Genomic DNA, 27884 nt, shown 5'->3' on the forward strand with positions numbered 1-27884 from the left:
CAATATGTACAAGGGTCAAGAGGGAATAATAATAAGAGAGGAAGATCAATAAGGAATTTCTCGGATTAAAAAGGCTGTAAGATAGCGGTGTGGACTTTCGCCACTACTGTTGAATCTATACATCGAAGAAGCAATGATGGAAATCGAAGAAAGTTTCAAGAATGGGATTAAAATTCAAGGAGAAACGATCTGAATGAGAAGACTCGCTGATGACATTGTTATCCTCAGTGAAAGTGAAGAAGAATTACAAGATCTGCTGAATGGAATGGGCAGTCCAGTGAGTACACAATATGGATTGAGAGTAAATCGAAGAAGGACGAAAGTAATGAGAACTAACAGAAATTAGAACAGCGAGAAACATAACAATAGGATTGATGGTCACCAAGCAGATGAAGTTCAGGAATTCTGCTAACTAGCAGTAAAATAACACATGACGGATGGAGCAAGGAGGACATCGAAAGCAGACTAGCACTAGCAAAAAGGGGATTCCTGGGCAAGGAAAGAAGAAATTTTTGAGAATGTACGTTTGCAGCACAGCGCTGTATGGTAGTAAAACATGAACTGTGGGAAAACCTGGACAGAAAAGAATCGAAACATTGTAGATGTGGTGCTACAGACGAATGTTGAAAATTAGGTGGACTGATAAGGTGAGGAATGATGAGGTTCTGCGCAGAATTGGAGAGCAAAGGTATATGTGGACAGCACTGTCAGTGAGAAGGGACAGCATGGTACGACAGCTGTTACGACATCAGGGAATGACTTCCAAGGTCCCAGAGGGAGCTGCAGGGGGTAAAAATCTCTAGAGGAAGACAGAGATTGGAATAATTCCAGCAAATAATTGAGGTCGTAGGCTGCAAGTGCTACTCTGAGATGAAGAGGTTGGCACAGGAGAGGAATTCGTGGCGGGCTGCATGAAACGATTTAGAAAACTGATGACTCAAAAAAAAATGGACAATTTAGGGACGCTGGTTGTCTCTCTATAAACGGAAAAGTAGCAGTCGACTCAGTTTCAACTTGAAGCAGAAAACGGTGGACAGCATATTGTACATGTTTTGCGCCAGTCACATGGAAACTAACAATCCGATTTGATTTTCACTGATGCTTTTTATGCGGTTATTAGCCTCAGGACAATTGAAAACCGTTGTGATTGACGCTTTTTATGCGGTTTTTCGCCCCAGGACAATTTAAAACCGATTTTTCCAATCCGATGTGATATGACGTTGCCGTGGTGGATTGGCTTACGTAACTAAGAGTATCACACCTGTACACCCACTGAGTGGTACAGTTTGTTTAACGTCAAGCGTACACCTTCCTTAGGCACTGTTGTATGATTCATTTGTCAGTTGTCGTCGACCACTATTAAATTGTGATACTTACAGCGCCATTTTTTGCTGCATTTTGTAACTATTTCTTTTTCTTCTGCCATACGTTTTCCCCCTTCTCCGATAATATTTCGTTGCAATTTAACGTCATTTCTTTTTCTTCTGCCATACGTTTTCCTCCTTCTCCGATAATATTTCGTTGCAATTTAACGTCATTCTGACCAGTGATGTTATTTCTACAGCGGTTTGAAAGTTTAATTATAATCATCCTGTATTTTGCGCATTGTTACAGGCGAAGCTGTACTGGCTATTTCTCTTTCCTGGGAAAACTGTGACGGATGAGTCTGACCTCTCTACGTTGCAGTTGTCGTTCTTACCACAACTGACTACAGATTCCGAGAATTCCATCTTCTACATCTACATCTACATCTACGTGATTACTCTGCAATTCAAATTTATGTGCTTGGCAGAGTGTTCATGGAAACACCTTCAAGCTTTTTTCTACAGTCCCAATGTGGAGCAGTGTGCAGAAAAAACGAGCTCTTAAATTATTTCGTCCGAGCTCTGGTTTCTCTGATTTCATCGCGATCATCGTTTTTCCTGTGTCGGAGGGCGTCAACAAAGCAATTACGCAGTTGGAGAAGAAAGCTGGCGACTGAAATTGCACGAGAACATCCTGCCGCAACGAAAAGTGCCTTTGTTTTAACAGTTGTCGCCCCGAATCACGTAAAATGTCCGTTGTACTCTGTCCCCTGTCTCGCAACACTAGAAAACGAGTTGCCGTTCTTTGAATATTTCGATGTCCGCCGCCAGTCTCATCTGATGCGGATCCCACCCAGACCGCATAGCAACACTCCGCTCTTTAGTAGATTTGCTGCATTCTTCAAGTGTTTTACCAATAAATCTGAGCCTTTTGTTTGTTTTCCGTAGAACACTATTTATTTATTAGAAAGATGCATCAGAATAGCTGCTGATAATAATTAATCTTTGTTAATGACAAACCGTTTCAGCATTTATTGTCATTCGAAAGTCTAGAATGATATGAGGAATATACACTCCTGGAAATTGAAATACGAACACCGTGAATTCATTGTCCCAGTAAGGGGAAACTTTATTGACACATTCCTGGGGTCAGATACATCACATGATCACACTGACAGAACCACAGGCACATAGACACAGGCAACAGAGCATGCACAATGTCGGCACTAGTACAGTGTATATACACCTTTCGCAGCAATGCAGGCTGCTATTCTCCCATGGAGACGATCGTAGAGATGCTGGATGTAGTCCTGTGGAACGGCTTGCCATGCCATTTGCACCTGGCGCCTCAGTTGGACCAGCGTTCATGCTAGACGTGCAGACCGCGTGAGACGACGCTTCATCCAGTCCCAAACATGCTCAATGGGGGACAGATCCGGAGATCTTGCTGGCCAGGGTAGTTGACTTACACGTTCTAGAGGACGTTGGGTGGCACGGGATACATGCGGACGTGCATTGTCCTGTTGGAACAGCAAGTTCCCTTGCCGATCTAGGAATGGTAGAACGATGGGTTCGATGACGGTTTGGATGTACCGCGCACTATTCAGTGTCCCCTCGACGATCACCAGTGGTGTACGGCCAGTGTAGGAGATCGCTCCCCACACCATGATGCCGGGTGTTGGCCCTGTGTGCCTCGGTCGTATGCAGTCCTGATTGTGGCGCTCACCTGCACGGCGCCAAACACGCATACGACCATCATTGGCACCAAGGCAGAAGCGACTCTCATCGCTGAAGACGACACGTCTCCATTCGTCCCTCCATTCACGCCTGTCGCGACACCACTGGAGGCGGGCTGCACGATGTTGGGGCGTGAGCGGAAGACGGCCTAACGGTGTGCGAGACCGTAGCCCAGCTTCATGGAGACGGTTGCGAATGGTCTTCGCCGATACCCCAGGAGCAACAGTGTCCCTAATTTGCTGGGAAGTGGCGGTGCGGTCTCCTACGGCACTGCGTAGGATCCTACGGTCTTGGCGTGCATCCGTGCGTCGCTGCGGTCCGGTCCCAGGTCGACGGGCACGTGCACCTTCCGCCGACCACTGGCGACAACATCGATGTACTGTGGAGACCTCACGCCCCACGTGTTGAGCAATTCGGCGGTACGTCCACCCGGCCTCCCGCATGCCCACTATACGCCCTCGCTCAAAGTCCGTCAATTGCACATACGGTTCACGTCCACGCTGTCGCGGCATGCTACCAGTGTTAAAGACTGCGATGGAGCTCCGTATGCCACGGCAAACTGGCTGACACTGACGGCGGCGGTGCACAAATGCTGCGCAGCTAGCGCCATTCGACGGCCAACACCGCGGTTCCTGGTGTGTCCGCTGTGCCATGCGTGTGATCATTGCTTGTACAGCCCTCTCGCAGTGTCCGGAGCAAGTATGGTGGGTCTGACACACCGGTGTCAATGTGTTCTTTTTTCCATTTCCAGGAGTGTATTACGTCTCTAGTGATCTGTCTTACAACTGTTGCGCGATGTGGTCGCGCGTTTTGAGGCGCAATGTCACGGGTGGCGCGTCTCCTCCCGTCGGAGGTTTGAGTCCTCCGTCGGACATGAGTGTGTGTGTTGTTCTTAGCATAAGTTAGTTTAAGTAGTGTGTAAGTCTAGGGACCGATGACCCCGGCAGTTTGGTCCCTTAGGAATGCACACACAGTTGAACAGTGATAACTGTCAGCATTTTGATTAGACGGTAACTGACGTAAATATAGTGAAAATAATACGGTAATTATGGTCTGACAGTAGCTTGACAGTTTTACGACGTCACATCAGTCTATATGGTACCTGACATTGGCAATAAACACCAAAACAGTCTGTTTTGAATCGCGGTCTAAGGCGCTGCGGTCATGGGCTGTGGCCGGCCGAAGTGGCCGAGCGGTTCTAGGCGCTACAGTCTTGAACCGCGCACCGCTACGGACGCAGGTTCGAATCCTGCCTCGGGCATGGATGTGTGTGATGTCCTTAGGTTAGTTCGGTTTAAGTAGTTCTAAGTTCTAGGGGACTGATGACCTAAGATGTTAAGTCCCATAGTGCTCAGAGCCATTTGACAATGGACTACAAATATAGAAGTAACGATCGGTAAATAAACCGATAATAATCAGGATGCCAACATGCAAAACAAAAAAGCTATGAACTTATGCACCAACCTAGTATTTACAATTTTTATTCAGAGAGCATGATATACTATATGTTTTATTCAGAAAGCATGATATACTAGATCATGGTTTTTGAATAAAACATGTAAATACTAGGTTGATGCATAAGTTCATAGCTTTTTTGTTTTGCATGTTGGTATCCCGTTCATTGAGGGTTTATTTATCGATCGTTACTTCTATATTTGTAGTTTATTGTTGCTATTTGAGTGTACGTATTACCATTTTGTTATTTGGAGATAGTGAGTGGAACTGTGGACGCTAGAAGATGGATTGGCAAGTGGACAAATCGTAACATTTACGACATACTCTATAATTGTCGGTATTTCTATCGGTATTCTGTTGTTATGAAGCGTGTGTAGACCAAGAGAAAGCAGAGTATTTTCAATTTGTGCTGTGATCTGGTGGTTTTTTTTTTTTTGACACTTCATTTACAAAGCTAGCAGCTATTAGTGAAATATATCAGTTTTCCTTCAAATCAATAATTTTCTTAATTATTCTGATTACGTTCAAGTAATGAAATATTACACCTGAAGCTGGTCAGTTTGATACCAGATTTCTGCATTTCCCACTCTTTGCTTACCTACGAAAATTCGGACCAAAACATTCCCTCAGATCACTAATTAACTTTTTCTTAATTACTTAAGATGGACCCTAATCGTTTTCAGGCAATTAAATCCATTTTTTTTCAAAACTATACCTCACGCCAGTCAATTTCATACCCCATTTGACTATTTCTCACACTTCGTTAGGATACGAAAATTCGGACAAAAAATCGTTGTGTAACTTCTATTGAGTATTTTTCACTCTAGTCAAACATTTGACTGAAAGGGTTGTCATGGCACATTCATTGCGTTCACCAAGTCACAACCAGACTCCACATTCCAACCTTATCTAGACCCCGGACTTCGCTACACACCAGGCACCACAACACCATTTTAAATGACATTGCTCGTGATCTTACTTACCTGTGAGAGGAAAATTAGCATATCAGTTCCCTTGTAAATAAGTGTTATGAATTGTTTTCTGAAATGTTCCACATCTTCTACTGCATATGATCTAGTTTAAAGCGATATGGTACTAACTTTCATTTTAAATCAAGTAACTCCTAGTTCCCGTCATTACAGACACGCCAGTCTGCAATGGCAAAGCAGCAGTCGGATGCTTCTTTTGCATCGGTAGCTTCAACTGAAGGTAACTTATTATTTGCACATGTGTTCGTAAATTACCTCTGTAATCATTTTAGGAGCTACTTTTAGCATATACGATCTTCAAGTTTATATTTTAGGAGCTACATTTAGCATTTACGATCTTAAAGTTTGTACCAGGTGTAGAACTATGAAACCGGAATTTCCCAACAGACGGTGCTAGTCGTCAGTGTAAGGCGGGTGAAACAGCGTCTGCAGTAGAGATGGGCAAACTGAAACACGGAACTGTTTCGAAACAAATAAAACAGTACAATGTAATGTTTTGATACGCTGTTTCGAAGCAGTGAAGCAGTTTCTGTTTTGTAATCTAATAAACCTACACATTTTATCATCTTGAATGTCTACTGTATAAGTATGTCCATATAAACGCAGATGAGGTGCGAGAGCGCTAATCATATCGCAGAAAGTATGAAACTATCTCTTAGGCGTCTTGGCAGTTTCGTATTGCCTGCAGCAAATGTGTTACTTTCGTGTCGTGTGACTTTCATACTTTTCAATTGGCTGAGGACAGCCATAGCTGAAGACAGAAGAACCACCACGTACGGAACTGGAGATGGGAGCAAACTGCAGAAACAACGGATTTGCTACTGGGATTCCCGCATTCCGTTAGTATGGGTAATATACCCATCCTGCTAATTTCCATGCACACAAAGGGAATCATTGTGGATAATAGGCACAGTGACTATAGACTCACAAATAACGCCAAATAATTCGAATAAATAACAAAATATAACAGAAACAATTTTGTCTTTCAACGTGTTTCGAACCGTTACTATAAATTCACCATGCTTCCCAGCCCTTCCCGTATACCATTACACTATAAGTGATATGTCAAGCAGATTGCTTGCAATTACACCTACATCAAATTTATGTATATGTCTAATAACTGTCACTCTACGCCTTTTTATATTCAAAATGTTGTAAGCTTACTTGCGTTTCTTAATAAGATTACTGTACATGAACAGAGAAGGGTATGTTATGAAAAAGTGTGATTTAACTGAATGATTTTCACATATTTATTATTTTGAATGTGAATAGTATGCGTTGTTTTATTGTTTGGTTAGTGTTTATAAAGCATATGTTACGCCATTTCGGAATAGGACAGTCAGCTAGAAACGAAGCTTTATTTTCCGATAACTTAAGCTTCATGCTAATGCTTGTCAAAAAGATTTCGACACTCTTGAAAGTGTTTCATGAAGTGGTATGTTGAGTTTCAGTACCTGTGCCGAGCCCGAATCTCGCCCGACACAGAGCGGAATGGAACATCACTGTTTCGATACAATTAGTCCGTTCCAAGCACAGGTGGACTGAGACAGCCTCATTTTGAAACAACGATACAGTTTCTGTGTCTGGCTCGAGATCGAATCTGGTCCGGCTATCCGAGACAGGGGCGGAATGAAATACCACTGCTTCGAAACAGTGTACCACAGCCGTTCCGAAACACTGAAACAGTTCCACGTATCGATACACTGTATCGAAACATAGAAACAGTGGCCAAGTCTAGTCTGCAGTACCATACGCTTCCTGTAGCGGATGACGACGAATGTCAGCACACAGGAATCCAAGTTCCATCTGTTTCAAACACTTAAACATACCCAGTTTTGTGCCTACGAACTACGGTTTGCGGACAGCATGGATTTCTGTCATCATTTGAAGAAAACTGTTGCACAATCACGTCGAATGCTTGTCGAAGCCTTTGGCCAACATGCTCTTGGGAAAACACAATGTTTCGAGTGGCTTAAAACATTCAAAAGTAGTGATTTTGACGTGAGAAACGACGAGCGCAGGAAACCACCGAAAAAGTTCGAAGACAACGAATTGCAGGCCTTATTGGATGAAGATGATACTCAAACTCTAGAGGAACTCGCGGAACAATTGAATGTAACGCAGGAAGCCGTTTCTCTTCGGTTGAAAGCTGTGGCAAAGGTGCAGAAAGTGGGAAAATGAGTTCCGCAATAACTGAATGACTGGCAGCAAAGCAAAGCGAATGACAACTTGTGAAATTCTGCTCGCCGGATACAAAAGAAAGTCGTTTCTCCATCGAAGAGTGACAGCTCATGAAAAATGGATATATTTTGGGAATCCTAAGCGTGGGAAATCGTGGGTGAACCCAGGAAAACCATCAACATCCACTGCAAGACCAAATCGCTTTGGAAAGAAGACAGTGCTCTGTGTTTGGTGGGATCAGAAAGGTGTCATCCATTATGAGCTGCTAAAAGTTGGTGAAACTGTTAACATTGATCACTAAAAACAGCAAATGATCGATTTACATCGAGCATTATGTGAGAAACGACCGGAATATGGAAAAAGTCAACACAAAGTTGTATTGCTCCATGATAACGCCGCATGACACACAGCTAAACGGGTCTGGGAAACGGTCGAGGCATTCTGTTTGGAAATACTAGGGCATGTGGCTTATTCTCCAGACTTGGTTCCGTCCGATTATCTTCTATTTGCATCACTGGGACTTGTTCTTGCTCAACAACGCTTCAGTTCGTATGAAAATGTACGAAAATGGCTCGCTGACTGGTTCGATTCAAAAGAAGAACTGTTTTCTTTTTTTCTTTTTGTGGATGTTGATGGTTTGCCTGGATTCACCCATGATTTACCACGCTTAGCCTGTGGGAGAGGTGGGAGAAATGTATAAATAGGAATGGAGATTATTTTGAATAAAATATTGCCGGCCGGAGTGGATGAGCGGTTGTAGGTACTTCAGTCTGGAAACGCGCGACCGCTACGGTCGCAGGTTCGAATCCTGCCTCGGGCATGGATGTGTGTGATGTCCTTAGGTTAGTTAGGTTTAAGTAGTTTTAAGTTCCAGGGGACTGATGACCTCATAAGTTAAGTCCCATAGTGCTCAGAGCCATTTGAACCAATAAAATATTGTTTATGAGTTTCAAACAGCAGACGTGTAACTATGCAATCAAATTCCGGTTTCATACTTCTACACCTGGCACACACACACACACACACACACACACACACACACACACACACACACACACGTACGTCAAAAAATTTCCTCTCTATCAAAACATTCTTCTGTAAGTTGTTCTGAACACGATTTGAAATATTTCTATGGCCAGACATTAATTCGTTTCTATTTTTTTTGTACGATATTATTTATCTATGTTACTCCTCAGCGAAACTAAACCACTGATTGTACATAATCGTTTTTCGTCATCAGAGCTACTAGCTGCGTAATTTACTATTGTAACTACTTCAGAGGATTTGGCTCAACTGTGAAATACGGAAAGGTCTTGATCGCAAAGTTCTTTACTAAGCATTACGCTTTTCAGAATTTCATCATGTGACTGTTACTGTGGAATGCAGTGTACAAAGAAATTAACGATACCAAATACTGGGGTCGTTCCGAAAGTAATGCCTCCTATTTTTTGTTCAGTACGTACTGTAAAAAGTTCGGCACTACGGCACTGTGGTGGATAATCCTCTGACAGAAGTGAATGCAGGGCTAAACAACCATTGCTCCCAGAGCTTGCACACGTCCTATATGCTCCACCAGTACTCTCTACACTGTATTCTTGTAAGTGTGTGCTTCACGAGCGAGTTGACGGGTGCTCGTTGCTACGTGGTCGGCCACACTATGCAACACCATCTCCTCAGAGTCTGGTGTTGAGACATGTCTCCGGCGGGAACCTTGGCCGGCTCTCTGCGGCGTGAACGTCCCTCGTATGTTGGTATCCGCAGAGGTAAACTTCTACCAGTTAGGATGACGTCTGTTTGGAAAGCGTTCCCTGTACATTCGTGCTGCTTTACAGGCACTACATCCTCTGGCAGCATACATTAAATGCATGTCTACCAACTCTCGTGAAGGGTAACGTTCCATATTTGACCACACATCATGCACTGTACACAGTAACACTCCTCACCATGGACACATCACAAGCTGTCTGATGCTATGGGCAACTGACACCAGGGATAGCGAGGTGCGTGTGGCATAGGTCAATGCGCCGGAGCGATACATGCGCTGTACGTGCTTGAGATAGTTGTGGACGGTATGTTTGTTTTGTGGTTATCGGTGCACGCTCTTTATCCCCCACAACCTGTTCTAGCGTCCAATAGTCGCCCGAGGTCTATGCGAGAGTGTGGCAGAATTGCATGCGCCGTTGCAATACATCCATTGACAAGAAACTCCGTCAGTGCGAGGTCGCAAAAGGCCAATGATGCTTACGGCATTCGGCGGCCCACATACTCTCTACCACGCGACCACAACATTGGCTGCTAACGGCAAGAGGCGTGACTGGAGGTATCCAGTGGTGAGCGCAGCATGAGGCTAAGGAGCATAGTATCCGGAACAACAGTTGCCGAAGTTGACATTTCGTCAGAAAGGAATGTAGGGAATTTCGCAGAATGAGAAAAAAGTGGCAGATGAAATACACTCCTGGAAATTGAAATAAGAACACCGTGAATTCATTGTCCCAGGAAGGGGAAACTTTATTGACACATTCCTGGGGTCAGATATATCACATGATCACACTGACAGAACCACAGGCACATAGACACAGGCAACAGAGCATCACAATGTCGGCACTAGTACAGTGTATATCCACCTTTCGCAGCAATGCAGGCTGCTATTCTCCCATGGAGACGATCGTAGAGATGCTGGATGTAGTCCTATGGAACGGCTTGCCATGCCATTTCCACCTGGCGCCTCAGTTGGACCAGCGTTCGTGCTGGACGTGCAGACCGCGTGAGACGACGCTTCATCCAGTCCCAAACATGCTCAATGGGGGACAGATCCGGAGATCTTGCTGGCCAGGGTAGTTGACTTACACCTTCTAGAGCACGTTGGGTGGCACGGGATACATGCGGACGTGCATTGTCCTGTTGGAACAGCAAGTTCCCTTGCTGGTCTAGGAATGGTAGAACGATGGGTTCGATGACGGTTTGGATGTACCGTGCACTATTCAGTGTCCCCTCGACGATCACCAGTGGTGTACGGCCAGTGTAGGAGATCGCTCCCCACACCATGATGCCGGGTGTTGGCCCTGTGTGCCTCGGTCGTATGCAGTCCTGATTGTGGCGCTCACCTGCACGGCGCCAAACACGCATACGACCATCATTGGCACCAAGGCAGAAGCGACTCTCATCGCTGAAGACGACACGTCTCCATTCGTCCCTCCATTCACGCCTGTCGCGACACCACTGGAGGCGGGCTGCACGATGTTGGGGCGTGAGCGGAAGACGGCCTAACGCTGTGCGGGACCGTAGCCCAGCTTCATGGAGACGGTTGCGAATGGTCCTCGCCGATACCCCAGGAGCAACAGTGTCCCTAATTTGCTGGGAAGTGGCGGTGCGGTCTCCTACGGCACTGCGTAGGATCCTACGGTCTTGGCGTGCATCCGTGCGTCGCTGCGGTCCGGTCCCAGGTCGACGGGCACGTGCACCTTCCGCCGACCACTGGCGACAACATCGATGTACTGTGGAGACCTCACGCCCCACGTGTTGAGCAATTCGGCGGTACGTCCACCCGGCCTCCGGCATGCCCACTATACGCCCTCGCTCAAAGTCCGTCAACTGCACATACGGTTCACGTCCACGCTGTCGCGGCATGCTACCAGTGTTAAAGACTGCGATGGAGCTCCGTATGCCACGGAAACTGGCTGACACTGACGGCGGCGGTGCACAAATGCTGCGCAGCTAGCGCCATTCGACGGCCAACACCGCGGTTCCTGGTGTGTCCGCTGTGCCGTGCGTGTGATCATTGCTTGTACAGCCCTCTCGCAGTGTCCGGAGCAAGTATGGTGGGTCTGACACACCGGTGTCAATGTGTTCTTTTTTCCATTTCCAGGAGTGTAGTAGCGTTTCTGCAAGATGAGTCAGTGGAATACGCTTGACTGTGCGGACACTGTACACGAGGAGTACGACGATAACGATACATTGTTAACAAGTGGAAGTTATACTGAAACAGGTTTTTAGTCAATTATTTCATGTTGCCTGTCGGAAGGGAGCCACAAATCCCGTCTCCAGTGAAATGCAGTAAAGCACAATCGTTGTCCAAGGAGTGTCTACTAAACATAATAAGAAGATCATCAACAGCGTGGTAAACAATATAATATGAATGTATTTCGGAGAGTCCGCAACAATATGACCGTGTAGTACGTAAGAAAAACTACGGATATTCATCTGAGGACAAGGCGCACTTGTTACAAAAATGGTGTTTGCGCGTTTCAGGGATGCTGGGTACAATTTACAGAATGTGCGTTACTGTGACCTGCTGCGTTATGCACATCAAACTGCTCGCGACGTAGATTACAGTGATTTCAAGGGAAGCAGAGTGTGGTTGCTTAACTTGAGTGCTTCGGAATTGGAAGACGTTAAAATAATGAAATTTCAAACAAAGCATCAACTTGACGCGATGCACACCCGCCTGGGGAATCCACCCGATAATTTGTAGATGAGATAAGCAAACTTATCTGGATATGAAGACGAAATGCATATGAAAGGAAGTCTGAAGATCAGAGATAACGAGAGAGCCGTATCAATGCCGACGAAGATCAAAGCCTTAACGCATTCGTATACAGTTACGCCGACTGTTAATTTAGATGGTACATTGGCTTTAAAGCTATTTATTGTGAATTTGGAAATGCTCTGTCCCTACGATTCCTTCTCTTGTGCGTGATCTAGCAAGGACAGTAGGGAATATTCTTCTGCCAGCAATCAAGAGCGGCAATGAAGAGCTTCAACTATTGTATGAGCAATGGTTTTGGCCAATAGCTGGGCAAAATAACTTGCTTCTGCCTGGTTTTTGGTCTTCATATAAAAATCATAGATCTTTATAAATTCTTCAAATGGCTCTGAGCACTATGGGACTTAACTGCTGAGGTCATCAGTCCCGTAGAACTTAGAACTAATTAAACCTAACTAACCTAAGGACATCACACACATCCATGCCCGAGGCAGGATTCGACCCAGCGATCGTAGCGGTCGCGCGGTTCCAGACTGTTGCGCCTAGAACTGCTCGGCTACTCCGGCCGGCAGACCTTTATAGCAAAGTATCTCTTCTGAAGAGTGTATCACGTTGCAGTTCATAATACCCGGAACCACTGGAAAAATTGAGCCTCTGGATGTTTGTTTTTCCCGTACATACAAAACATATTAGTGCACCATCTGCAGCTACCCCTTAAAAGATACCAGTTTCACTTTAAGCTCCACGAATTAGGTTGCATGCCATCATATTCCATCAGCTCACACCATCCCGTCGCACCAGTATGATTCTATTTCTTTATGAGTGAATACCTAGCTCAACGTACTGCATTGTTTGTTACTGTCAAGGATTTCGCCTCCGGTGTTGACTTTACGAACCAGTGGACGCACCGTTTTTCGTTCGGAGTTCACGGTGTACGTTAATGGCTTGTTTTCAACATGTCTTGAATGTCAATGACGTCCATTTTGTCAAGTGTAATACATACGTCCCGTAGAACGTTGGTCTCTGCACCTCTCAGTCACTCATTTTCTGTTGCCCTCCTGATGCACGTGGTGAATAATTAGTAGCTAATATTTTTCTGGCCGTAGCTGCTAACACAACAGTTTCAGATGAGCCTTATTACGGATTGTACTTGCAACTTCGCACTCAAGGGGTTCCTTGTGAGACTGGCGGTCAACGCTTTGAACAGCTACTATGAGCTACGCTGTTGATATGCGGTGTAAACTATGCATGTCCATGATACAGTAAATATGCATTTCTAACCATTGTATCTGGTTGTGGACCAACTATCACCTGTTTCAATTTGACCCAAAAGGTTTGGGACTCACTGTATAGACGAAACATGAACTCTCATAGGGCATGTGTGAGGCAGGAAATAGGCTGACACCTCTTGGAAGGTAACATCCCAGCATTCAGCTTAAGGGGGTAGGACGTCAAACGGGCCGACTTGGAGCAGGAAAGGGACCACAGGACATTTTAATTTGTACTGTCTATATTTTAACAAATAAAGTCATAGAACTTTGTCAGCATGACCAGGAAGGATTCAGGATTCACACTCATAGCAGTGGAAATTCAAAAATTTAATAACATAATTTTTTTTACATGTGAAATTTCGTCATTTTTTCACTTACTATTGGCTGCATTTGTTGCTATAGGTACTCTTTTCTTCATAGAGATTCTTCGATGAATTTTGCACAGAATACAAACCATACTTAGAGGCGTATGGAACTCTAGAGTTTTCCAAATCTATTCAAGACTGTGGTAAAAATTGAGTTTTTCCTTAACAAGAAGTTTAAAATGTAACAGTTCTTTCATTTTTTCGTAAATTAAATAAATTCTTGAGTTGCATACACCTGTAAGTATGGTTTGTATGCTGTGCAAAATACATCGAAGAATCTCTCTTATTTATGAAGTGTACCTACAGCAACAAATGCAGCCAGTAGTAAGTGAAAACGTGATGAAATTTCAGATGTAAAAAAAAAATTATTTTACTATGTTTTTGGACTTCCATTCTATGAGTGTGAATCCTTAATCCATCCTGGTCATCCTGACAAAGCTTTATGAATTTATTTGCAAAAATATAGAGAGTGCCAATTAAAATGTCCTGTGGTGCCTCTCCTGCTCCAAGTCGGCCCGTTTGACGTCCTACACCACTTAAGTGACTAAGGAAATCCACAGCAAAGCTACTTTAGTATCGTAGAATTCGAATCGAGCCCATCATGTTAAAAGTCTCGCGCCTGAGGTACGAATGTAACCACAGAACCTCGCTTTTTCTCGGCTCTTCTCAAACAAAGCAGCAGCCACTTGATGCTCGCAAACATAAAACGTGAAACATACCTTCTTTCCGACTGAATTAACAGCACGACCTGCAGAGGCACACAGAGAGTCCGCAGCACTTGGCAACTGCTGGTCGCAGAGTAATGTTTCCCGCCAATTCCTATCCCGACGCTGATATGGGCTTTACGTAATCTACCAACGCTACCAATTGAGTAAACACGTTCAGAAGGCGCGGCGTTACGAGTAAGGCGGGCGGATATCATTTGATGCAAGTTGCAGTCCCCTGTCTGTTGGCACATTCCACCGTATTGCTTCCTTCCTGTTGTTGTTGTTGTTGTTGTTGTTGTTGTTGCGGTCTTCAATCCAGAGACTGGTTTGATGCAGCTCTCCATGTTACTCTATCCTGTGCAAGCTTCTTCATCTCCCACTACCTACTGAAGCCTACATCCTTCTGAATCTGCTTAGTGTACTCATCTCTTGATCTCCCTCTACGATTTTTACCCTCCACGCTGCCCTCCAGTACTAAATTGGTGATCCCTTGATGCCTCAGAACATGTCCTACTAACCGATCCCTTCGTCTAGTCAAGTTGTGCCACAAACTCGTCTTCTCCCCTATTCTATTCAATACCACCTCATTAGTTATGTTATCTACCCATCTAATCTTCAGCATTCTTCTGTAGCACCACATTTCGAAAGCTTCTATTCTCTTTTTGTCTAAACTATTTATCGTCCATGTTTCACTTCCATACATGGCTACAATCCATACAAATACTTTCAGAAACGACTTCCTGACACTTAAATCAATACTCGATGTTAACAAATTTATCTTGTTCAGAAACGCTTTCCTTGCCATTGCCAGTCTACAATTTATCTCCTCTCTACTTCGACCATTTTAAGTTATTTTGCTCCACAAATAGCAAAACTCCTTTACTACTTTAAGTGTCTCATTTCCTAATCTAATTCCCTCAGCATCACCCGACTTAATTCCACTACATTCCATTATCCTCGTTTTGCTTTTGTTGATGTTCATCTTATACCCTCCTTTCAAGACACTGTCCATTTCGTTCAACTGCTCTTCCAAGTCCTTTGCTGTGTCTGACAGAATTACAATGTCATCGGCGAACCTCAAAGTTTTTATTTCTTCTCCCTGGATTTTAATACCTACTCCGAACTTTTCTTTTGTTTCCTTTACTGCTTTCTCAATATACAGATTGAATAGCATCGGGGAGAGGCTACAACCCTGTCTCACTGCCTTCCCAACCACTGCTTCCCTTTCATGTCCCTCGACTCTTATAACTGCCATCTGATTTCTGTACAAATTGTAAATAGCCTTTCGCTCCCTGTATTTTACCCCTGCCACATTCAGAATTTGAAAGAGAATATTCCAGCCAACATTGTCAAAAGCTTTCTCTAAGTCTACAAATGCTAGAAACGTAGGTTTGCCTTTCCTTAATCTTTCTTCTAAGATAAGTCGTAGGGTCAGTATTGCATCTAGTGTTCCAACATTTCTATGGAATCCAAACTGATCTTCCCCGAGGTCGGCTTCTACCAGTTTTTCCGTTCGTCTGTAAAGAATTCGCGTTAGTATTTTGCAGATGTGACTTAAGAAACTGATAGTTCGGTAATTTTCACATCTGTCAACACCTGCTTTCTTTGGGATTGGGATTATTATATTCTTCTTGAAGTCTGAGGGTATTTCGCCTGTCTCATACATCTTGCTCACCAGATGGTAGAGTTTTGTCAGGACTGGCTCTTCCAAGGCTATCAGTAGTTCTAATGGAATGTTGTCTACTCCCGGGGCCTTGTTTCGACTTGGGTCTTTCAGTGCTCTGTCAAACTCTTCACGCAGTATCGTATCTCCCATTTCATCTTTATCTACCTCCTCTTCCATTTCCATAATATTGTCCTCAACAACATCGCCCCTGTATAGACCCTCTATATACTCCTTCCACCTTTCTGCTTTCCCTTCTTTGCTTAGAACTGGGTTTCCGTCTGAGCTCTTGATATTCATGCCAGTTTTCTTTCTCCTTTCCTTCCTACAAACAGTTATTAGGGGTATCTGGAGAAAATGTGGAGACTTACTCCTCTGTAGACCATCCACAGTTTTGTGCTTTTCATTTGTAATTGTGAAGTCGATCTACCAAGAAGTGGCAGGAGAATCGGTTAACATGAAAAGAACTCTCTAATATACAGGGGGAAGCCACGACGGCCGAACCACTGATTTACTTCAGACTCTGGATACTTTTAATAGTCCAGTAGGACAAAACAATAGGTGAGTAGTAAGGGGTACTACTTAGGCGATTTCGAGAAAATCGCAAGAGAAATTTTATGCGTCGGAGAAGTGCCGGTACGTTGCGTTCTTGAGCACGAGATGGTTGCTGGTGGCGGTCAAGTGGTCAGTGTCCAGGCTCCGTAAACGGTGGATCGCTGGTGGATTTCCGCTCAGGTTCCTTTTTAATTTTTCATACGTATTACATTTGAAACGTAGTACAATGAAGAGACACGTGTATCTTCACGAACTTTTATCGAGTTTCCTATGTTATTTGGTTGTTTGCTAATTTTTATTTTCACGACAAATATCGTATTTGTAGCTAAACACAAGTAAACAACCAAACGCATAAAATTTTCCTGAAAATGTATGCCTTTCGTGATTTCCGAAATCCCTTATACCTGCAATCGGGTAAGGTACCGAGAACTTATTATATAATTTGGTGGGGGGTGGGGGGGCCGGGGGCAAATGAAAGGGAAGGAAGTATATATGTGTATGTGTGTGTGTGTGTGTTCATCATCTCCTCCTGCACCACTGAACCGATTGCAACCAAACTTCTTGGTACACATACCCCTTACTGTCAGACAACAATCGCTGTCGGGGTAAGAAGCACCAACTTATCATAGTTCAGAGATATGATACCATAAACAATGAGATGCGTGAAAATTGCTGTTTCATACATGACGTTCAAATCTGTTACTTCTGTGCTACTAATTCTATTCGCAATGAATTTAGCAGACAGTATTCACCTATGCCGCGAAATGCACCTACGAAATTATATCATGGAACCACACATAGCTCAGCGGATATGTCATAAACACTGAGATGCATGAAAAACTGCGGTACTGTGCATGACGTTTAAAATTTATTACTTCTTTGTTACCAATTCTGTTCTCAACACATTTTTCACACACTATCCACAAATGCCGCTGAATTTAAGTACAAAACTGTATCATTGTGTAACACATAGATAAAGAGATATGACGTCATAAACACTGAGATTGGTGAAAAACTAACGGATCGTGAATGAAGTTTCAATACATGTATTCTTTATTGCTAAGACACTGTTGTTTATAGACACACGAACCTGCTGTACTTACGGTTATGTCTTCATACGAATATTTCATAATTTCAAAGGCGTTCTTACGAATATATGAATATGAAACGTTTTTGATGGCTCTAGAAAGACAGTTCATTTTTGTTCCATTTCGAATAGAAAACTGGCAGAATGAATACCTGCACTGTGCCGGGATTGTCAACTAGTTTTCTGTCAGAAACGATCACGGAATTTGCATTTAGTCCGCTTATTTTGCTGTGAGGTGCAATGACGTCAATAACCAAATCTAAAGGCCACAAGTTTTAATTCGTACGTATGGAGAATGTGAATAAACGCTTGTTCTAACCAACAGAGCAGAAATTATAAGTGAGGAGCAGAAAAAATGGTTCAAAGGGCTCTGAGCACTATGGGACTTAACATCTGTGGTCATCAGTCCCCTAGAACTTAGAACTACTTAAACCTAACTAACCTAAGGACCTGAAACTTCCTGGCAGATTAACAGCGCACACTCCGCTGCAGAGTGAAAATCTCATTCTGGTAACCTAAGGACATCACACACATCCATGCCCGAGGCAGGATTCGAACCTGCGACCATAGTAGTTACGCTGTTCTGGACTGAGCGCCTGAACCGCTAGACCACCGCGGCCGGCCAAGTGAGGAGCAGGAATACATATGAAAGAAGCATGCAATTGCAAATTTTTAGCTGTCAACCAATTTAGGGATTTATGTTTGTCCATTATTTTTGTCGAGTTGTCTGTATTAATTTTTATCTTTATAACTGGTAAGGCAATGAGCGTAATTTATGATCTTTAAGTAGCGTATGTTATCTACGAGTGTACACCACATTACTTAATAAACATTATCTCAAGAAGTTTAGAGAGTTTAATAAAGGTACAAGAACAAAATCTCCTGTATACACATACACACACATCAGCAATTTGCTCCATATCAAAACATTCTTCTGTAAAGAGTTTTTAAAGGCACATTTGTAGGATGGGCGTTGATATATTGCAAAAACGTAGATATAATTTGAGGTTATAAATAAAGAATTACTTAGGATATTAATTACTACCGATTGTGGCGTGAAAGCGCTGAAACATTAGAAAAATTACGCAGTTCAGTTGTCTTGCCAGGAAGACACCATTTTTGTTCTTGTAGCTGTCCAGATGGGACGCAAATCTGCCAACGCTGCTGATAATTATTTGGCACACCGTCATTATCACTATTTTATTGAGACGCAATATCACTAGGCGTATTTATAGTTACACACAGCAACAGAATTAACATAAGTGTCTATGTAATTTAATGTAGTGTACTATTTTGTGAATAGAGTGATGTTATTTAGTCTTGTGTTTCATTTATGTTGGAAGCTTTTGTTCCAATTAAATGGCATATTGGTATGGCTAAAGATGCAGTGTTACAAATTGTACAAACGGTCCAGCACGAGCCAATGCTTTGGAATTATTCATCTATGAAGTCCGATAACGAAATATCTTCAGAAGAGTCACTCAGGGTCAATCTTAGCAATGAACGAATCATATGGAAAAAGCCATTGTCAAGCGCCATTAGAAATTTATACTCTGATGGCATACTATTATCGTTATCTATTCGGAACGGACAAGTCTATAAATTAAAAGCTCTGAGCACAATTTGAAATATTTTTAGGGACAAAAATTCATTCGTTTTGGTACGATATTATTTATCTATATTAGTCCTTAGCGAAACTAAACTACTGATTGCACATAATCACTTCCGACATGAGAGCTGCTAGCTGCGTAATTTACTATTGTAACTACTTCAAAGGATTTGGCACAACTTTGAAATATGGAGAGGTCTTGATCGCAAAGTTCTTTACTAAACATTATGCGTTTCAGAATTTCAACATGAGACTGGAACTGTGAAATGCTGTGTATAAAGAAATTAACGATAACAAATATGAGGGTCGTTCCGAATGTAATGTTTCCATCTTTTTGCGGTGACTTTGGTAGTCCGCGTCGGATGTCGTTGGTGTAGAGCTAATGCTTGAGTCTTCCTCTTGTATTTTCAGGGGATTCGTTGTTCTGCGGAAGTTGGCGCTAGCAGAGGAGTATTCCAAAGTGGAGTCTGATAAACAGCGATGTGTGATTGAATTCCACACTTCTGAAGAAATTGCGCTTATTGAAATCCATCGACGCTTGCTAAAGGCGTACAGCGACAATACAACAGACGTAACCAATGTGAAGCGATGGGTACGGCATCTTCAAGGTGGTGAAAAGGGTATTCATGACAAATGAAGTGGGTTGCGACGTTATTTAGTTATTATTTGTTTTTACAATTGATATAAGTAATGTCTTTGGAGATATATGGGGAGGGCGGCAGACCGAACAGCTGCTATTGCAACGTTCACCTAGAACACTACCATTTCTCGTTAATGTTTGCGGAAGTTATCACTTTACCTCATTTATTCTTGATACCAGCAGCTCCGGAATCTTATTCTGCAGCCTTCCTCTTACTACATTAATAAATTTCTTATGGCCGTGTTGCTTCGACAAGGCATCGTCTTCGTGACTGAAAACATTTGTAGAAGGATTCTTAATGGAAGTAGGTTTCCTCCCTCCTACTAAATAAAACCCCAATCCAGACTTGTAGTAAACACTGTACTGAATACTTTTCTATCAAGTTTACATTTTTCTCCTTCACACAAAAGACGGAGCGTCTCCATAAAACATCCTACCATGGAGGCGTCCGAAACAAGAGAAGTGATTAATAAAAGAAAAGTGTTAACAAATGAACACTAACAAAATTGAAATTACAAGCTAATATTGATTCTATACCATTTGTGATATAATATTGTTAGGTTTACCTTCCTATAAATCACGAGAAAGAGAGAGACAAGCAGTTAAAAAATGAAAGTCTTTCAGGTGTCCCAGTTTAGGTACACTACAGCTGCCTCCCCCCTCCCCCACCCTACTGTAGACTGGCTTGTCCAGACTTTACTGGACGACAGAATACAGTAGTGGTGCATTTCTCTGGCTGTTTAAGGTTTGTTTATTTGCTGTTCAGAGTAGATGTAAGTTAGAATTTCTGTATTAGGTCCTTGGCCTGGAGGGGTCAATACCCTTTATTATTTTACTAGGCCTAATAAGCTTTTACTTATATATTAGTACTCCTACTTTTGTCAGCTTTTTTTATTTTTTTTACCTGTGATTTAACAATAATTTTACAAAATTCTTTTATGCAATAACATTATTTACAATATTTAGCATACATCTTTTCTTTTTCCTCTTCCCTGCGCCCTCCTTAGCTCATCTGATATTTTCTTACGTATGCCCCTACAGTGGACGTACTGATTGTTTAAGTCCAGTCTCCACTGTGGCCGAGCGGTTCTAGGCGCTTCAGTCCGGAACCGCGCTGCTGCTACGGTTACAGGTTCGAATCCTGCGTCGGGCATGGATGTGTGTGATGTCCTTAGGTTAGTTTGGTTTAAGTAGTTCTAAGTCTAGGAGCCTGATGACCTCAGATGTTAAGTCCCATAGTGCTTAGAGCCATTTGAACCATTTCGGTCTCCACTCTGCATTGTTAGCGCGTAAGCGTCGCGCAGTACTGGAGCCAGCGGGTGCATGGTCACGGCATCGTAATGTCTCTTATTCCTGCCGGAGCCGTAACGAAGGAGCCATATACGTTCCTGTCTACTAAATCATAGACTATGACAAACCCTACATCCCTGCAGAGTCCAAAGAAGTCACTTCGTACAATCGACATTATGACGAATGTCATACTTTTTCCCTTTCGTCACTTTCTTCCTGTAGCCATATCCTGCACTGTTGCTCTGCTACAGGAAGTTTATCCTTGTTTTCTCCTTGCCGTAGGCACACGCTGTATTCGTGGTAGTAAGCCACCCTTATCACTTTACGCACTTCACACGGTTCAGGTACGTCATGCATCACTATCGTCTAATTGTCTTTACATAATATTCGTAAAATATTACATAGAATTGCAAGGTTATATACACGAACCATAGGTTTCATATTAGAAGTTAACTTCATATTCCTTGACATTATTCAACTGACACGTGTCAGTTTTGTTTTAGCTCCAAAGAAACTCGTCTAGGCACGCGTAGTCAGAGATACGTAAACAGCCAGAATACGGCGCTGCGGTCAGCAACGTCTGTATAAGACAAGTGTCTGGCGCAGTTGTTAGATCGGTTACTGTTGGTACAATGGCACATTATAATGATTTAAGTGAGTCTGAACGTGGTGTTATAGTCGGCGCACGAACGGTGTGACACAGCATCTCCGAGGTAGCGAAAAAGTGAAAATTTTCCCTTAAGACCATTTCACGAGTGTAGCGTGATTATCAGCGATCCGGTAAATATCAAATCTTCGACATGACTGCGGCCGGAAAAAGATACTGCAAGAACGGGACCAACGACGACTGAAGAGAATCGTTCAGTTTGACAGAAGTGCAACTCTTCCGCAAATTGCTGCAGATTTCAATGCTGGGTCATCAACAAGTGTCAGCGTGCGAACTATTCAACTAAACATCATCGATATGGGCTTTCGGAAACGAAGGTCCATCCGTGTACCTTTGATGATTGCACGACACGAAGATTTACGCCTTACTTGGGCCTGTCAACTCCGACATTGGACCGTTGTTGACTGGAAACATGTTGCCTCGTCAGACGAGTCTCGTTTCAAAGTATATCGAGCGGATGGACGTTTACCGGTATGGAGACAACCTCATGAGTCCATGGACGCGCATGCCAGCAGGGGACTGTTCAAGCTGCTGAAGGCTCTGTAATGGTGTGGTGCGTGTGCAGTTGGAGTGATATGGGACCCCTGATACGTCTAGATACGACTCTGACATGTGATACGTACGTAAGCATCCTGTGTGATCACCTGCAACCATTCATGTCCATTGAGCATACCGACTGACTTGGGAAATTCCAGCGGGACAATACGACACCCAAATCTCCAGAATTGCAGAATTGCTTCAGAGTGCCTCCAGGAACACTGTTCCGAGTTTAAACACTTCCGCTGGTACCAAACTCTCCAGACATGAACATTATTGAGCATATCTGGGATGCCTTGCAACATGCTGCTCAGAAGAGATCTCCAGTTCCCCCCCCCCTCCCCCTTGTGCTCTTATCAATTTATATATACAGGGTGGTCCAAAAGTCCGGAAACACCCTGATAAAATCCAAATGGAGTAGCAAACAAGGAAACAGAGTCCCTACACGCGAGGAACGGGAAGGGGGAAACTTTGTAGGATATGCCACCAACATGGCGGCCATCTTGAAAGCCGCCATCTTGGATTCAACTCCAAAATTTCAAATGGGAATGTGCTCACGTGACATACCAAACAGATAGAGAATTTCACCAGAAAAACAATGCCGTTGTTATTTTAAACATAGCTTTATTCATTCCCGGGTTATAGCCAATTACTTGCGGCAGCAGTGGGACGCTCGGCAGCGTGAGTATTACGTACTGAGAAGTCATAAAATGGAGTCTGAAACGGAGCAAAGTGACTATCCCATGCCTGATATGTTACATGTGTTTAACTGTTAGGTATCATTCACTCACGCCAACGTTTTAATCAACGGTTATCTGAGGTTATTGGATGAAGAAGTGTTTCCCTTGTTGTTAACGGAGGACGGAACATTTCAAGAATTCTTCCATCATGTTGAGCCCCACCACATTATGGGCACAATGTGTGAGCATTTCTGGATGTGCAGTTCCCTCAAAAGTGGATTGGTCATAGGGAGTGGCTTCCACATTCACCAGATTTGACTCCGTTGGATTTTTCTCTTTGGGGTCATGTCAAAGCAATGGTCTAGACTGTGAAAATACGGGATTTGCATCATCTAAAGCAGCGCATTGTTGATGCGTGTGGTCAAATTCAGCCAGATGTGTTGGTCAAAATTCATCAGGACTGGGTTCGAAAGATAGCATTAACAAGCCAACGTAATGGACAACATATCGAGCCATTCCTATGACTGTTGATGATCTCTCGGGACTGTGTAACTTCGGCCTAATGTCTCTTCGGCACATAACACACATGCTGCAGAGCGTCCCACCGCTGCCACATGTAACTGGCTATAACCCGAGAATGAATAACGCTATGTCTAAAAGAACAACGGCATTGTTTTTCTGGTGAAATTCTCTATATGTTTGATATGTCACATGACCATATTCCCATTTGAAATTTTGGAGTTGAATCCAAGATGGTGGCTTTCAAGATGGCCGCCATGTTGCTGACATAGCCTATAAAGTTTCCCCCTTCCCGTTCCTCGAGTCTAGGGACTCTGCTTCCTTGTTTGCTACTCCATTTGAATTTTATGAGGGTGTTTCCGGACTTTTGGGCCACCCTGTATATATATATATATATATATATATATATATATATATATATATATATATATATATATATATATATATATCCACTTCTGTTTAATATAGTCCTGGATAAAGTCATTAAGGAATGGGAAAAAGAATTAAAAAATCAATCCTACTGGAAACCAATCCATCTTGGTAGAACCAAAGACAACGTGGAGATATCTTGTTTAGCATTCGCGGACGACTTGGCCATACTTGCAGATGATGAAGAAATCGCCACCAAACAAATAGAGATCCTTAAGGAATGCGCGGATAAAGTAGGTTTACAAATTTCGTTTCAAAAGACAGAATTTTTCTGTACAAAATTACATATACACAGTTTGAACACAAAATATGGAAAAATAAATAGAGTAAAACATTTTAAATACCTAGGTGAAATTTTGGAGCCAACCGGAGGAGAGAAAGTTGCACAGAAGATCAGACAACAGAAAATGAAGAGAGCATATGGTATGACACATGAAATATACAATAAAAAATGCATCTCCTCGAACACAAAAATCAGACACTACTGCGCAGTAATTAAGCCAGCAGCACTATATGCTAGTGAAACGCTCACACTCCACACAAAATGTGATTTAGAAAAAATACTAAAAGAAGAACGCAAAATTATGAGAAAGATTTTAGGTCCAAAATTAACAGAAGAAGGATATCGGATACAATCAAGAAGAACCACAGAAACTATATCAAACCTGGCAGCAGACATAAGAAGGCGAAGATTAAAATTTTATGGACATGTCACTAGACTTCCCCCCACACGACTCACCAACAGAATTCTCACTTACATAGAAAAAGTCAAATCAACAACACCATGGATTAGCCAAGTAAAATTAGATTTACAAAAAGCAAATATTGAACTTAAAGATGTCAAAGACAGAAAAACTTTTAGAAATAAGGTGGAAAAGTGGATTGTATTGTCGGAGAAGGAAGCACTAAAGAGACCAGGAACAAAATGGACAGAAGAAAGAAAAAGAAAACATGGAGAACGGATGAAAGAAGTATGGAAGAAACGACGTCAGAAAGCTTTGCGTGATCCTTCTGGGTCCATTCGCGATAAGTAAGTAAGTAAGTATATATATATAACCCTGGATAGCTCATGCCAGTAGGAACCAAAATTACCAATGTTGTGTAGGACGCAACATACAATTTTTAAACAGCGAAAACTTGGCGCCACGCGCTCCGAATGGCCGTGGGACTGCCGTGTTGCCGTTAGTCGGTTGATGGGCAGCGCTATGGTTGCCGGTTCACACATGCAAACGTCCCTCGCCTCGCTACTGCCCAAACGTGATACGCACACGTGTCAAATAGGTCTTACTGTTTGTCTCCGCCTCACATCACAGGCATTCACACGTTAGCTTTCCTTCGGAGCACACATACAACACCTGCGATTTAGTCATGCAGTGTGACGGCACGGTATTCGTTTGAAGAACAACGAGATATGGTTTTTGTTTCTGGACTAGCCGACGGTAAGGCGCATGAAGCTCGACGATTGTATGAGGAACGGCACCCAGCAAGACGCCACCCACAGCTGCAAACGTTTACCGGGGACTCGGCGAAACAGCCCCGTTAGTTGGATGTCGTGGTGATGCTGGAATACCTCGAACACGACGGCGTGCTGAATCTGAAGGCACTGTTCTCGAGCGCTTCGAGGAAGCAGCTACGACAAGTATTCGAGCGACTGGACACGACATGATGGTCACTCATCGGTTAGTCTGGGAGGTTTTGACGGATGACGCCCAGCATCCATTTGTTTTCCAACCTGTCCAAGACCTAAATCCTGTGGCGGTCTACGAACATAGGATACGGTATTGCCGGTGGTTTCTGCGACGTATTCCGTGAGATCCCGTCTTCCCCGCGATTGTGCTGTTTTCCGAAGAGTGCACCTACCATCGGGGTGGTCTTTACAACACTCGAAACGTTCATTACCGGGCGAGGGGAAAGCCTCACGTCACGTAGTTCCACGAACATCACGAACTATTTTCGCTCAACGTTTGGGCAGGCATTGTGAGTGGCCATCTGATTGGGACGGTCCGTCTACGTCGACTTACGGGTGCAAATTACCTTCACTTGTTGCAAGAAACTCTGCCTGCCCTGCTGGAAGTTGTTCCCCTGGACATACGGCTGCGCAGCAACATGGGGCGCCCGCACATAACAGTCGTATTGTGAGCGTATATTGAAATGAACTCTTCGACGCCGGGTAATTGACAGAGGTGCTCGTAAGACATGGTCCGCGCGATCACCAGACCTCACACTTCCGGACTTTTTCCTTTGGGGATTCTTCAAGTTTCTAGTTCACCCACCCGGACCCGAACCAACTAGAAACAAGAGGAATTAATGGATCGAATTGAACATGCTGTCAAATAGTAAAGGTCGTATTGGGACGCCATGCATACTCATCTCATTCGCCATTTAGCGTGTATTGTGTTGAATATGTATCAAGTTATAGGACCTATCGGCACTTTGTTCCTGACGCGTCTCGCACTTACTTTGGTCCAGAAGCGCGTCTATTCTGCAACACACTTTCAAAAGCTTGCCTCCATCCGTTAAAAGTTTATCTGCACATAAAGTACAGTTTGAGAGAAGCCGAAGCGTCTTGTCGGTGGTCAGCTTTCGCTTTATTGATGAACTGGCAGACAAACCCGTCGTTGGCCAGGTGTTTATCTACAGCTGAGAGTCTAAGTCCGCAGCACGCAGTGTCTGGTCTCCTACTACATCTACATCTATACTGATAATTCGCAGCAGAGGGTACCTCGTACCACTACTAGACATTTCGTGTTCCACTGGCAAATAGAGCGAGGGAAAAACGACTGTCTGTAGGCCTCCGTATGAGCCCTAATTTCTCGTATCTCATCTTCGTGGTCCTTACGCGCCACGTATGTTGGCGACAAAGGAATCGTTCGGCAGTCAGCTTGAAATGCCGGTTCTCCAAATTTTATCAGCAGTGTTTCTCGGAAAGAACGTCGCCTTCCCTCTAGGGATACCCATTTGAGTGTCCAAAGCATGTCGGTAACACTTGTGTGATTTTCGAACCGACCGGTAACAAATCTAGCATCCCGTCTCTGAATTGCTTCATTGTCTTCCTTCAATCCAACCTGGCACGGATCCCAAACACTCGAGCAGTACTCAAGAACAGGTCGCACCAGCGTCCTATATGCGGTCTCCTTTCCTAAAATTCCCCCAATAAACCGAAGTCGACCATTTGCCTTCAGTACCGCGGTTCTCACATGTTCGTACCATCTCACATCGCTTTGCAACGTTACACCCAGAAATTTAAACGACTTGACTTTGTCAAGCAGCACACTAATTATATTTTATCTGAACATTTCAAGTTTGTTCTTCCTACTCATCCGCATTGGCTTACATTTTTCCCCATTTTCGGCTGGCGTTCCTATCGCATTGCCCTCGGGCACCCCTGATGATACCCTTGTCTCTGATGAACACTCGCCGTTGAGAACAACTTATTGGGTTTTATTGTTTAACAAGACTTCGAACATATTTACGACGTGATCCCTCTTGAACTGTTTCGATGTGCCGTACAGTGATACAATATTGTAGGTACACACATCAAAAAAGGTTTTGCATCATCCCAGCTCCCAGAAATCCAGAAGACAGACGTTGACTGTGGATACTGTATCACAGACACAGTCCGTTTGACTGTTCAGAGATGTCACTAAACCCACCAAAAGATGTAGACAACCATGCATGAGCAGCGCATATTAGACGGAGGGGGTCCGATAGTCGGT

General features: G+C 43.5%; 1 protein-coding gene across 2 annotated transcripts in view; it reads right to left on the bottom strand.

Annotated features, from left to right (window-relative positions):
- Nucleotides 1-14577, bottom strand: part of LOC126106420 (26S proteasome non-ATPase regulatory subunit 10-like) — a 40934-nt gene extending 26357 nt beyond the window's left edge. For both annotated transcript variants that reach the window (XM_049912696.1, XM_049912695.1), the window contains exon 1: nt 14505-14577. The gene's annotated coding sequence lies outside the window, so the exon portion shown is untranslated. The remainder of the gene's footprint in view (nt 1-14504) is intronic.
- Between the last annotated feature and the right edge of the window lie 13307 nt (nt 14578-27884).

Source organism: Schistocerca cancellata, chromosome 10, assembly GCF_023864275.1.
Source record: "Schistocerca cancellata isolate TAMUIC-IGC-003103 chromosome 10, iqSchCanc2.1, whole genome shotgun sequence".
In the NCBI taxonomy this organism is placed as follows: Eukaryota; Metazoa; Arthropoda; class Insecta; order Orthoptera; family Acrididae; genus Schistocerca; species Schistocerca cancellata.